Source organism: Barbus barbus, assembly GCF_936440315.1.
Source record: "Barbus barbus genome assembly, chromosome: 1".
Taxonomy (NCBI): Eukaryota; Metazoa; Chordata; class Actinopteri; order Cypriniformes; family Cyprinidae; genus Barbus; species Barbus barbus.
The window spans coordinates 18,424,002-18,439,288 of NC_136729.1; positions in this window are offsets into that span (position 1 = coordinate 18,424,002).

The window sequence follows — 15,287 nt, forward strand, 5'->3', positions numbered from 1 at the left end:
TTAATTTGCGTTTTGGCAGACAGACAGCACTGTGGATGGCAAGCAGATTTAACCAGTATTGTTTCATCTGCATTGAATGAACAAGTACTTTCCATGATCTCTTCTGTTAAAACTGAAGCTTGCATGTCAACATCTAATCTGCCAATGGCAGACTCCACCATGGCTCAATTAAGCTCTCTTCAGGAGAAGTTGACGAATGTTTTGTCCTCAGGCCTCCCATTTTATCTTCTGTCAGACAACTTTTTAGCCTTATGGAATAATTTTATGGGCATGGCAATTCCACCTGTGATGTCATTCATGTCTGATTTCATGATGAGTGCTCTTCAAACTCCAGTGGATTTTCTAAACCTGGGATTAGAGTTCGGTATTGAGATCCCTACCCTAGACCAGAGTGAGAAGTGTCAACAAGGTGTGTCACAGCTTTAAGTTCGGTTCTACAGTAATGTTTGTTCTGCATGTACTATAATATTTTTTCAGTGCAGTTGATTGTTCTTGTTTTCTTCTGTCTTGTGTATACAGGGGATCTCAAACAGCTAATCATGTGGTATGTCAGTGGAACCCCATATTCCTGTTGTACATTTGGAGAGATAAATTATATTATATTGTATTATACAGGTACATCTCAAAAAATTTGAATATCATGAAAAAGGTCAATATTTTTTGTCACTCATTTCAGAAAGCGAAACCCATATATTATATAGATTCATTACACATAGTGTGAAATATTTCAAGCCTTTATTTCTTGAAATTTTGATGATTATGGCTTACAGATAATGAAAACCCAAAATTCAGTGTCTTAGAAAATTTGAATATTATATAAGATCAATAAAAAAAGGATATTTTAAACAGAAATGTCAGGCTTCTGAAAAGTTTGTTCATTTCTATGCACTCAATACATGGTTGGGCCTCCTTTTGCATGAATTACTGCATCAATGCGGCCTGGCATGGAGGCAATCAGCCTGTGGCACTGCTCAGGTGTAATGGAAGCCCAGGTTGCTTTGATAGCGGCCTTCAGGTTATATGCATTGTTGGGTCTGGTGTCTCTCATCTTCCTCTCAGGTCAGGCGAGTTTGCTGGCCAATCAAGCACAGTAACACCATGGTCATTGAACCAGTTTTTGGTACCTTTGACAGTGTGGGCAGGTGCCAAGTCCTGCTGGAAAATGAAATCAGCATCTCCATAAAGCTTGTCAGCAGAAGGAGGCATGAAGTGCTCTAAAATTTCCTGGTAGATGGCTGCATTGGCTGTGGACTTCAGAAAACACAGTGGACCAACACCAGCAGATGACATGGCAGCCCAAATCATCACAGACTGTGGAAACTTCACACTGGACTTCAAGCAACGTGGATTCTGTGCCTCTCCACTCTTCCTCTAGACTCTGGGACCTTGATTTCCATATGAAATGCAAAATTTACTTTCATCTGAAAAGAGGACTTTGGACCACTGAGCAACAGTCCAGTTCTTTTCTCCACAGCCCAGGTAAGACGCTTCTGACGTTGTCTCTGGTTCAGAAGTGGCTTGATAGCCCTTTTCCTGAAGACGTCTGAGCGTGGTGACTCTTGATGCACTGACTCCAGCTACAGTCCACTCCTTGTGAAGCTCTCCCAAGTGTTTGAATCAGCTTTGCTTAGTATTCTCAAGCTTGCGGTCATCCCTGTTGCTTGTGTGTAACAAGGGATACCCGGAATTTATTCTGTAGGGATGGTCATTTATTGAAGCTCAAATGTAAATATTCTAATATTTTGAGAAACTGATTTTTGACTTTCATGAGCTGTAAGCTGTAATCATCAAAATTAAAACAAAAAAACTTTTTAAATGTTTTTACGTCTTTACATGTAATGAATCTAAAATATATGAAAGTTTCACTTTTTGAAATGTTACAAGAAAAAATGAACTTTCATGATATTCAAATTTTTTGAGCTGTACCTGTATTATGTCATAATATATTACATTGTTATTATTCTTTTTTAAGTAAAAAGCAATATAAACTAAAATCATATTACACTTTGCTGATTATACAAGTGTTCATTTCCATTTGTGTTTTATTTTAAAATGGCTCAATTTATTCTATGTCTTGTTTTCTGTATTTAGGGGCATGAATCATAATGTAAGCTGGTCTTTTGGACTGTCACTTCTGGATATGTTTTTGGCCCCTGAAACTCCTCCTTGCAGAAAACATGTCCAGAATGCAAGACCACAGGCAGCATCCAGTTTGGTCGTACTGGCACACCCTCAGTGAACATTCCCACGTATAGTCTCACCTGCGAACAGCAAAACTTGAACCAACTCAACAAAACCCTTTGTGCAGCAATTTTAGAAGCCACATTTCAGGAATCGTATGTCCTTTATCAGATGTGTAGAGCGCTCCGCATGCTCTCTCAAACCGAAGTGACAAAAGACTGGAGGAACGCATGTCATATGGCCAAGAACGTCATCTTACCTCTCATTGAGCCCTGCAGTGATCCTGGCACAGCACAATCAAGTCGTGTCACGCGGTCCACTCTCAGCCTCAGCGAACTCCTCTGCGACTACCAGAACTGGACTATTGCTGATGCTGTGGACCCAGCTCTGGTCACAATGTGCAGTGAAAATGATCGTGCAGCGTTCATTCTTGCTGTGTGTAACAATGCTGCAGCTATGCAAGTGCTGGTCAGAAATCCTAGTAATGCTTGGGTGTGGGAATTCTGTGCAAACGTATCAAACACGTACATAGTGAACCTGTATTGTTCATATAACGTGGACTGCTGAAACCATCGACCCTTCAATAGTGACGTTCTGCTGGTATAATGACATGGAGAGATTTAATTTTTTTCTGTGTGACAGTATGCCCTTCTTTATGGTTGTGTTCTCCAGTGAAGAAAACAACTGGCTGAAGCCCAATTGCTCCCAACCTCCTCTTGCAAATATTCTGAATGGAAGAACGTACGAGCAATCACCCCTGAACAGATCTCTGTATGTATCCAAAATGATGAGGTTCGATTCATTAATGAGGTGTGTGTTAATCACACGTTTGTCACTGAACTTGTGCTGAGCAGCACAAATGCTTGGGTAGAGCAATATTGCACATTCTATGAGGAATCCCCCTACAAGCCCACCGCCACTGAGCATTGAAGTTTGGTTTAACTATAGCAAATGGACTAACATGTCTGTGGTCGCTCTATGCTGGCAGTACGACCAGATCGGCTTCCATCAGAATGTCTGCTGCAACATACCCTTATATGACAAGTTGTCTCTTCATATTGACAACCAATGGCTGATTAGAGAGTGCTCTGAGAATGACACCACAAATGTGTTGGAGCAAGTTTGCGTCTATTCAGATTGGAGCCAGCCTACTATTGTAGACATGACTGAACTTGCTCTCTGTGCAGATCTTGACACTGAGAACTTCACTCGGAATGTATGTGCCAACGCTACAGTTCTCCAGAATCTGCTAGCAAATTTAGACAACACCTGGTTATTGGAGCAATGCACAAACCTGACTGCGCCTGGCCAAGGTGGTGGGGCTGGGAACGGGGGTTTCCGACCGGCTCAGCAGTGTCAGTACACCAGTTGGGCTTTGGTGCTCCCGGATGCTGCTCTGCTCGCTCTTTGCTGGGACTATGACCAGGCCAACTTTATCTCCTTCATCTGTGCTGACTCTTCCATGCTCACCCACATCACTCGGGAGCCCTCCAGCCTCTGGGTCGGCACTCTCTGTGCCACATACACAGCTCCCCAAACCACCAGTGTCGGTGGGAGCAACGAAACATCTTCCCAGCCGTGTCTAATTAGAGATTTAGCTAAGAAGCTAAACTGGATGCTGTCAGCGCTGTCTGCCAACCAGGTGCCAGTCAAGTCCAGGGTCTACGGGTGCTGTTGCGCTGTGGGATAATGATCCTCCAGCCTCGCTTGGAGAATCTCATGACTACACAGGTGACATCGGTGGTCAAGCGGATCACCAACCTGTGGGTGGTCCTGCTGTTGGCTCTAGAAGAAAGCCATATGACCTCTCTGAGGGTGACCGAGAATATTCGGCTTAGTGTGTTTGACTCAATTGTCAACTTTGACAACAAGCGTGTGCTTTTGCAGTGCTTTGGGGTTGGTATTATTATTAAATTTCTACTAACCAAAGTAATTCATATTAAGAACAGGGCATATCATTGTTTTCATTAGACCACTGTGTCCCAAAAAAGACACTGTGAACTAGTTCTGGAAGTTCTTCTAGTTTTTATGATTATTAATTAAACATGTCCCTTACCAGGTTCACCACTATTTTGTAATTGACCCATGATCTAGCTCATCAACATGAGGTGTAAGGTGTTAGACCTGTCACCGGATAATCTAAATCTCTTCCTTAGCATGTAATATTAACTCTTGAGTCATTTGATTTGTCCTTACATTAGTATTGTAAAACACATACCTAATGTACAGGTCCTTCTCAAAAAATTAGCATATTGTGATAAAGTTCATTATTTTCTGTAATGTACTGATAAACATTAGACTTTCATATATTTTAGATTCATTACAACACAACTGAAGTAGTTCAAGCCTTTTATTGTTTTAATATTGATGATTTTGGCATACAGCTCATGAAAACCCAAAATTCCTATCTCAAAAAATTAGCATATCATGAAAAGGTTCTCTAAACGAGCTATTAACCTAATCATCTGAATCAACTAATTAACTCTAAACACCTGCAAAAGATTCCTGAGGCTTTTAAAAACTCCCAGCCTGGTTCATTACTCAAAACCGCAATCATGGGTAAGACTGCCGACCTGACTGCTGCCCAGAAGGCCATCACTGACACCCTCAAGCAAGAAACGAGCAAGAAACAAGCATTCACCCTCAAAGAAATTTCTGAACGAATAGGCTGTTCCCAGAGTGCTGTATCAAGGCACCTCAGTGGGAAGTCTGTGGGAAGGAAAAAGTGTGGCAGAAAACGCAGCACAACGAGAAGAGGTGACCGGACCCTGAGGAAGATTGTGGAGAAGGACCGATTCCAGACCTTGGGGGACCTGCGGAAGCAGTGGACTGAGTCTGGAGTAGAAACATCCAGAGCCACCGTGTACAGGCGTGTGCAGGAAATGGGCTACAGGTGCCACATTCCCCAGGTCAAGCCACTTTTGAACCAGAAACAGCGGCAGAAGCGCCTGACCTGGGCTACAGAGAAGCAGCACTGGACTGTTGCTCAGTGGTCCAAAGTACTTTTTTCGGATGAAAGCAAATTTTGCATGTCATTCGGAAATCAAGGTGCCAGAGTCTGGAGGAAGACTGGGGAGAGGGAAATGCCAAAATGCCTGAAGTCCAGTGTCAAGTACCCACAGTCAGTGATGCTGGTGTTGGTCCACTGTGTTTTATCAAGGGCAGGGTCAATGCAGCTAGCTATCAGGAGATTTTGGAGCACTTCATGCTTCCATCTGCTGAAAAGCTTTATGGAGATGAAGATTTCATTTTTCAGCACGACCTGGCACCTGCTCACAGTGCCAAAACCACTGGTAAATGGTTTACTGACCATGGTATTACTGTGCTCAATTGGCCTGCCAACTCTCCTGACCTGAACCCCATAGAGAATCTGTGGGATATTGTGAAGAGAAAGTTGAGAGACGCAAGACCCAACACTCTGGATGAGCTTAAGGCCGCTATCGAAGCATCCTGGGCCTCCATAACACCTCAGCAGTGCCACAGGCTGATTGCCTCCATGCCACGCCGCATTGAAGCAGTCATTTCTGCAAAAGGATTCCCGACCAAGTATTGAGTGCATAACTGAACATAATTATTTGAAGGTTGACTTTTTTTGTATTAAAAACACTTTTCTTTTATTGGTCGGATGAAATATGCAAATGTTTTGAGATAGGAATTTAGGGTTTTCATGAGCTGTATGCCAAAATCATCAATATTAAAACAATAAAAGGCTTGAACTACTTCAGTTGTGTTGTAATGAATCTAAAATATATGAAAGTCTAATGTTTATCAGTACATTACAGAAAATAATGAACTTTATCACAATATGCTAATTTTTTGAGAAGGACCTGTATGGCTGATTTTAATTGCCAACTTTTAAAAAATATTAATCTTAAGTCGGATACTTATTATTGTAATTAATATAAATGATACATAAATGTAAATTTAAAATGATACTATTATAGTATTTTTTTATTAACTTTTATATTTTCAGTTTTCATTGAAGTTTTAGTTTAGTCATTTTAACTTTTTTTTTTTTTTTTTTTTTTTTTTTTTCTGTTTACCTTTAATTTTTATTTAAAATTCAACTTTTTTTTTATTTCACTTAGCTCCCAAGGCAACACTTCTCATTTGGCAATTTCGTATTTGGCGAGTTTTTTTTATCCAATATTTATATCTTTTTTTCAGCTTTATTTCCATTAAAATTGTAACACTTATTGAATTTGTAATACTTTTATTTAACGATAACAATAATAACATATAAGGTTAAATTGAACACATAATTCAAATTGTTTAAAACATCTCTGCTCCTCTAATTTTCTCCAGGTTAAGCATCATTAACTTCAGCATTAAAAACCTTTCCCTGGAGCAGCAGCAAGCGTTTGGTCGATGGTTCAGTCAGTCCATTAGCTTGCCTAACATGACAGCCGGCAGCTTATCCTTTATCAGAGACACTGGTAACCTGATCGCCTATTTGCCCTTCCAGAGCTTCCAGTACCTCTCACCTGCTCAGGTAACCGCTCCAACACCTCACAAAGATACCTGAACCCATCTGGCTCAGCTGGGGAAAATGCCAATGCTTGCCACTGGTTCATTGTAACAGGCATGACCTCGTAAATAAACACAGAAACGCATGAATTAAGAATGGCTGTGTAGTGGACTGTGGTGCAAACACCAAAATGAAAGGTTCTTCACTGCTGTCCATATAAACAGGACATTTCAGAATACACAAATAAATTTAAAAGGAAAGATACAGTTTGGTAAACAAATTAGGATATGTAGGATTTACCTTGAAACACTATAATTACAAAGCAATAAAAACAGCAATTAACACATTGAATTAAACATGAAATTTTAAAGTAGAAAGGATGTAATTGTGTTTTATTGCCAAATTTACTCTAATAATCTTTGTTTTATTTACAACTTTTATAGTGTAGTCATTCCATTTAAAAAATGACACTTTAAGTTTATATTTAAAATGGCCATTTGATAACTTGAAATGACTAATAAATAGTCTTACATTTACATTTAGTCATTTAGCAGACACTTTTATCCAAAGAGACTTACAAATGAGGACAATAGAAGCAATCAAAACCAACAGAAGAGATCTTAAGAGGTCTTAAATGATCAGTTGACATATCTTGTCTAGTTTTGTTCTCATTGTCCTGTGTTGTGTTTTCTTAGCTCCTGGATGGTTTGGATGTCCTGATGAGTAACCCGTTGGGTCTCCTTAAGCAGCAGTTCATTGCTCAGAGTCTCATCGGAACCTTCGGGAATCTCACTGTCGACCAGATCAGGAGGTTAGCTAAATAAAATGTTGTTTTACTCCAGTAAAATGAAATTAATCCAATTCCTTGTATTTTTTCAGATTTGGGAAAATAAAAAATAGATTCCTCTCACACCCCTCCAGGTTAGGTCCTGTCTGGCTCACCCCAGCCAGCTGATGGCATATGCAGGAACAGAAGCCTTCTCAGTGATCCAGGACAACATCAGGACGTGTGCGGTCCAGGGTTTTAGTGTTCCTAGTAATATGGTCAGTAAACATGGTCCAGATCAACGGTCTCATTTTTATCGTTGCCAATTATGTTCACCCTCTTCATTAAAAAACAACCCCCACTTGAAAAATATCCCTTACGAAAATTAGCCATTGTTTTACAATAGTAACAGTGTATTAACCATGGTTTTTTGACATATTGATGATCATTTGTATAACCACAGTTTTACTACAAATACCATGGTTAAACTATGGTTAGTGTAGCAAAACCACGATTGATTTGTGGTTACCACAGTTTAACTATAGTAACCATGTTTTTTTATGGTTTTATTTGTGGTAAAATCATGGTTAATTTCCGTATGGGCTTGGTACATATAAAATAGCCTCAAGTTTGTGGTTACTTTTCATTTTGTGTCCAGATTTCCAGCTTTGTCTTGAAATCGTCTGATCTTCAGTATCCCTCCAGTCTCACTCCTCAGAGAGTCTCTGAGCTTGGCCCTTTTCTGCCCCTGCTGGGATCCAGTGTCCTGCAGCAGCTCAGCCCAGCTCATGCCTGCCCTCAGCACCCTCGCCTCTGTGCCTTTCACCCCTGCACAGGTACGCACAGTTGTTGCCACACATGCATACATTTGCCACACAAGGCAAATAATTTAGCAAAATCTGCAGGCCATAAATGTTTCTTACCAGTCATGATTCTATTTTGCAATATTTATTTTTAAAAATGTGTATATGTTCTTATGACAGAGAGTTTTTTTCCCCCTAGCGTATTTATGACAAACAGCACACACAGACAGGTCATTCATAGGCAAGGCAATTTATTTATATAGCACTTTATTTCATACACAGTGGTAATTCAAAGTTTTTTCCAAAAAAGTATATTTGAAAAGGATAGTTACAAAAAGGTTAAAAGAAATAACAATAAAAAATAGAATAAAAATGTAGAAAAGCTAAAGTAAAAAGAAAATAAAGGTATACATTAAAAGGAATGTGAGAAACGTTTATAGTATTATACATAAAATTGTCAACAACTGTCAACAAAATCTTAAATTTTGTTTTCATGTTTTAATTTTGGTAGCACAGTGTTAGAAATATTCAACATTGTTACATGTTTTATTTGAGTCTCTTATGTTACATCAGCGCAAGGTTCAGAAGGTAAGATGTCTTACGGTTTGATCTACACCAAGTAACGTTACAGTTCTAATAATGCTACCAGACAGCTAGTCTGTAGCATGGTTTTATTCGCTGGCCTAAGACCATTTTTACTTGCATTTTGCATTTGGCATGTTAAATTTGGACACTGAGTATACTCAAGTGGGTGGAAATTGAGTAGAGGTCAAAGGTTACAAGCAGGCAGTGTGGGTTTAGTCTTGAGGACTCTGCAACAGATGGAAGACTGCTGTCAGAAGAGCCATGGTATCTGATATAGGTAGAGGATTGTGTCACTGCTCAATTCTGCATGACCAAACATGTATTCTGCATGTCCATCTCAATGTGCACCCAAAACATAAGGAAGGCAGAGGATGGGGCGCAATGGAAAAACAGAAAGCTTCAGATGTCAATAGAATGTCTTTATTATAGGTTGAAAGGGGGAATGCCCTTGTAAAAGTCAGAAAATGTGTTTTAATTAAATAAAAAACCTACCTAACACCCATATAATTAAACATAACCGACTTAATTTATCAGAATATTTATTCATCATCTTGTTTCATTGCTTTATGATGCACTACCTTATTCACTGCATATTAATCAGTATAGTTTTTTTTTTTTTTCCATAAAGGCACGTGTTATCTTCGACAAGATCTCAGGCAACTTTAGTGTAAGTATATCTTGAGAAAAGCTGTGCTTGCTCTGATATTTTTCTTCTTAAATGTTTGAAAAGTCAGCCAATGTCTTTGTGAACCTACGTGTGTGTGTGTGTGTGTGTGTGTGTGTGTGTGTGTGTGTGTGTGTGTGTGTGTGTTTGTGTCTATGTTTGAGATGTCAGCACTTTTGCACAGCCAGCTGGCCCACAACTCAGCGTAATCAACTCCGGGGTATTTCAAGGACAATTGCATTGGCCTTACACACACACACACACTCACCAGTCAGTTACTCTTTACTTTGTGTGTTTGAAAGTGCATGTAACATTTACTCATATGATCCGTGTGATTTGGCAGTTCCTCAAGGTATAGTATTGCAACAGGCACAAGGAAGTTGTCAAGCGGCCCTTTGTATTTTGTGTCTAAGGTTTAAGGGAACATTGTGATGTAGGACAGATGGGGTGGCACTAGTAGCTAAGTGCATGCCTCACACATCCTCTTTCATATGCGTGTCATCAATGAGAGTCCTAAAGGAAAAATTTGTTTTTGGAGTATAGTCTTCTTATAGCATATGTTAATTATTTAAGTTAAGACTAGTTGCATTGTTTATGAAAGAGGTTTTCAAACATTTTTGATCCAGATGACCCCCAAATGGTGAGAATTCCTTTATGATGGATCCACTTCCTAAAATATTATAGCAGTCATACTGTATATTCACATTACCTTCCAAAAGTTTGGGCTTGCTATGTTGTTGTTGGCTTTCTTTTTTGAAAGAAGTCTCTTATGCTCACAAAAGCTGCATTTATTTGATCAAACATTTTGTGAAAACATTTATACTGTAAAATGTGTATAATTTATTCCTGTGAATGTAAAGCTGAATGTTCAGAAGCCATTACTCCAGTCTTCAGTGTCGCATGATCCTGCAGAAATCATTTAAATATGCTGATTTTCTGCTTTATTTTCTACATTTCTTTTTGTATCAGTGTCGACACTGATTTTATATGCTGCAAAATATTTTTGTGGAAACATATTATATATCTTTTTTTTTTTTTTTTTGCAAAATGTTAAAACATTATTTAAAGAAAAACATTTTTTTATTAAGTTGACAGCATTAACGTATATTTCTTTTATGTGGATTTAAGAAAAAAAAATGCAGTTATATATTTTTTTCCAGTTTGTTATGGTAAATTCTCAATGATACTGAATGGCATATTTTGGAAATTTAAGTGTGATTTTTTTTTTTTTTGGTGCTCCCCCTCAGCTGGCTCTACCAGGCTCTGGGCATTTGTCTATGCTGGGATCTCTTGTGAGTGGAGTAAAGGTGGAGACTATGGACGTTACTAACTGATGTTCTGCTAGAAGCGTTACCTGCTATGGGCCTTCAGACACCTGGGCTCACCCCCCCACAGGTCAACACTATCATTTCCAAACTCTGGGTAAGAAACTCACTCTAACAGATTTTCCCTTTAGGCTTCTGAACATGAACATCACGTATTGGAGTTTTAGTTAAGAGAAACAGCTGTAAATAAATCCACAATTAAAAGACCTTCTAGTATTAACACCAGACTGTATACATAATCAAATGTGCTCCATTGTTGTACCAGATGAGAAGCAAAAGCAAAAAAACTTGCACCCCTTCAATGGAATAGAATAATTTGTAGTTTTGAATATCTCTTTGAGTGTCACATTAGATTAAAAAATATATATAGTGTCCTTTCACCAGATATGTTTTGCATGCTGATCTTGAATATGTAACAGCTCAGGCATCAAATTCATGAATGTGAATTTCTTCTTCCATGCTTTCAGGGTTCTAGTTCTGTGTCCCAGTGGATGGATAAAGTCAAACCTTTGCTCTCTAGCACTCCACTCCTCAGTGTGATTCCCCAAGTCTCTCTGCTGCTGATCAGAGACACTGCTGTACACACTCGCCTCTGCAACACACAGCAGGTATGTTCTAGTCCAGTCATACACACTTCATTTATCAACCACAATTACAGTACAGTTATAGTTTTTTGGTAATTTTATACTTATTTGCATACTGAATTTTGATTGGTCTTTTTTTTATTTACCTTGTACATATTTATTTAATATTTAAAAAAAAAGCCCTTTATGCTCACCAAGGCTGCAAAATACAGTAAAACTATTTTACAATTTTAGTGACAATGTTTTTGTTAAAATTGTTACAGTTTTGTTACTGTTTTCTATGTAATGTATTTTAAAATGTGATTTATTCCCGTGATGGCAAAGCTGAAGTTTCAGCCATTACTCCAGTTTTCAGTGTCACGTGATCCTTCAGAAATCATTCTAATAATCTGATTTGCTGCTCAATAAACATTTCTCTTTATTAGCAATGTTGAAAACAGTTTGCTGCTTGATTTGATTTTTGTCAAAATCGAGACAAATTGTTTCAGGATTTTGATGAACAGAAAGTTCCAAAGAACAGCATTTATTTGAAATAGAAATCATTAGTGACTATTCAAAATGTTTTTTGTTTTTTGATAAATTTACTTTGTCCTGTAAAAAAATAAAAATAAATTAATAAATAAATTCTTACTGACCCCAAACATTTGAACTAGTGTATGTCTGTTGTTACACTGCAAAGACCATGTAGCATTTCATTAGCGTATAACCAAAACCTAAAATATAACTTTATGTAAAACTTTTACACTATGCATATGCTGCCTTTCAATTATTGGTATTACTTTTAGGGATGGCAAATCTGGTGAAGATCATTTTTTTTCATTTTATTTTTTATTTTGATTTTTCAGAGTACAACACAAAACAAACAAACAACATTGTTTCGGACTTCACACGCACTCACAAATAAATAAATAAATAGAAATAAAAATGTAAATAAAAAAATAATAATAATAAAAATACACGTTTAATATCTTAGACATCAATTATAATGCTTTACAATAATAAATAAAGGTTCAGTAACTAAAGGTACCATAGTAAAGAGCTGCAAAACAGTCAATCATTAGAAATGCCCGAAGGTAATGTACAACTCAACCCATTGGTTTGGCTGCTAGTTTGTCTAAATATCTGAGAAATGATCCCAAATCTGGTGAAGATCTGATGGGCAAAATATATACTTTCTCACATAGTCTGATTAAATGTGTGTGTTTGAGCAAGAGGTCATAACAAGTGTGTCTTCCATCATGACTCCCTTTTATCACAGAGATCTGTATAATACTACAGTGTCTAATTACTGGTTTAATTATTGATAATGGAGCACAACAAAGCTTCTTTGTTGTGTAACGTCTGATTTAGCACACTAGACACTGTATCTCATGTTAACTATCAGAAAATAAGATGAGAACCAACCTGAGTTGCTCTAGTACTGTCAGTCCCTTTTTCCGGGACATTAAGCATGAAAGTGTTTTGTAATCCCCCTTTCCTGTTATAGATAAGCTTACAGAGCTAAGAAGTCACTGATTTACTGTTAATGTATGCATAAATATTCAACAGGTTACAGTAATTGTGCCCCCTGACTTATAGGTCAATTCTTTAAAGGGATAGTACACCCCCAATTGTTTTGTTTTTGTTTGTTTGTTTACTCTTTTTACTCAACCCTGTCTTCTGCTGAACAAAAGAAGCTTTTTTGAGGAATGTTGGTAACCATTTGCTGGTAGCCATTTACTTCCATAGTATTTTTTCTATAATTGTAATTGTCCGCAGTTAAAGCTATGCTAAAAATCTAAATCCTTGGTTGTTACAATAGCATCCTTGCATTGTTTTTCATCCAACAGGCTAAAGTTCTCTTTAAAGAGCCTGTCGTCTCTCACCCAAGTCTCTCACTTCAAGAATTTCTGTAAGTTTGGCCTTTAGGGATTTGTGAGTTAATTTTGTGATTATAAACAAGGTCTACAAAATGAATCATGACACTGCTCAGTGAAGTACTTAAGCGTGATCATGTTTTCTCTTTCTCTGACATGACAGATCTCTGGGGACACTGGCTACAGGAGTGAATTGCTTGGACCTTAGAAGATTGTTCCAGACCCTGGCATCTCTATCGCCTCTACGTGACATTATGACATTTCTGAGAGAGCAGCCTGTGCCACTCCACCCCTCACTGGTATCTAGTAAACCTACATTCAAATTTAGCACCTAAATTTGACAGATTAGTTTAATTTCATCTTTATTTAGTCTTATTCGTAGTGCTTATTCATAATCTTATTCATAGTTCACTCAATTAATCAATAAAATTGTGCAGACCTATCTGTAAATTGATTGCAGATGTCGTGAATCCCGAATAATGGTTGGAGTATTGCACAAACACTTTCTTGACAGAAGTTTCTTTTCCTTTTTGTGTGCTACAGAAAAAATGTGTAATCGAGGAACTGTATGAGTTTGACGACTTCTCCGATTTACTTGAAAAGATTTGGGTTCTCAGATTGCCCTGTCACTTCCGTGAGTCAAAATTCAACTCATCAAAATACATTTACATGTGTATAGAATTTTGTCTTCGCATATTCAATTTCATGTTATTGTTTAAAGGCTGAGCACCATTAAGAAATTTCCACAAGATAAGATGGATTCCCTGAGGAAAATTATAATACAGGACCCTTATTACTTCCTACTGCTACCCAGCACCATACAAGCTGTCCTGGTGGACAAGATGGTTCAAAGACTGGTAAAGAATATAATTTTACTGTCTACAGGTCATGCACATATTTCCGTTGTGGATCTTTCCAGATAATTATTTTTGACAGGGTTAACAAACCCTGATTATATGTACATTTTTTAAAAACCTTTTAAAAGGGATTTAATGTCAAATTGTCCAGTCGGTATAGTAGTGTCTCTGAATCTCCAACCCCTATTTCTTTGATTTTCTCATCAGAATATGTACACTGGCCTGTACACTGAAGAGGAGTTTCGTTCGCTGGGTGTCATGGCTACATTTGTGACAGATCAAATGTTTTTGAAATTGGATAGGAGCTTTTTTGTTGATGGTCTGGATTTCCTACGAAGATTCTGCTAGTTTGGCTCTCTGTGTCAGAAACCCTCAGCGCTGTTTGAGAAGAAGCAGTTTGTGCTTCAGTTCTTCCTTGGCTTCCTCAGAATAGGACGTGCTCCTTGTAAGCACAATTCTCTGCCTTGACAGAATGTCGTCTGTTAAAATCATTCTGTTCACTTTAAATAAATAACAGATTGTGAAGGGATATATATATAATGCATCAGTATGGCTGTCACTTTTGACTGTTCAACCCTTTTCATTTCATCTCTCCATCTCTGTCTTAGATACTGGACTGATCCCCACTTGTGAGAGCCTGCATGTGACACAACCTGCTGCCTGGACTATTGACAGCCTTAGAAACATGCCACAAGCTGCATTTCGGAGGTGCTTGGAGCTCATTTGCCAGGATCCATTTTTTCAGTGCATTCGAGCTGTTAATGCTCCTTACAAAGACCAAAGACGTGCCTGAATTTCTCCATCAGCTCATTTGCTCCTAAATAACATTCTCACAAGTGTTTTAAATAGACACGTAATAAGACAAGTCCTCATTTTCAATTGTACCTTTCCACTTGGTGGAAATCCCATTAATATGTCGGTGATGTTCTGTGAATATCTGTGGCAAAATAATAGTGGTGAATTATTTTTTCCTGTGTGTAGGTGTATGGGATACCTTCCTGTTTTAACTCTTCTGTGATCTCTCAGTTGGGTCGCATTGCCACTCAGCTTTCAATTGAAGAATTGGCCTCTCTTAGACTCTCTGAAATTCAGTCAATTTCAGCTATGGGGGTTCTCAACACATGGACGAGCAGACAGGCGAAATGTTGATGAACACATTTGTATACCAATAATCAATGAAAATACACTGATTTTATTT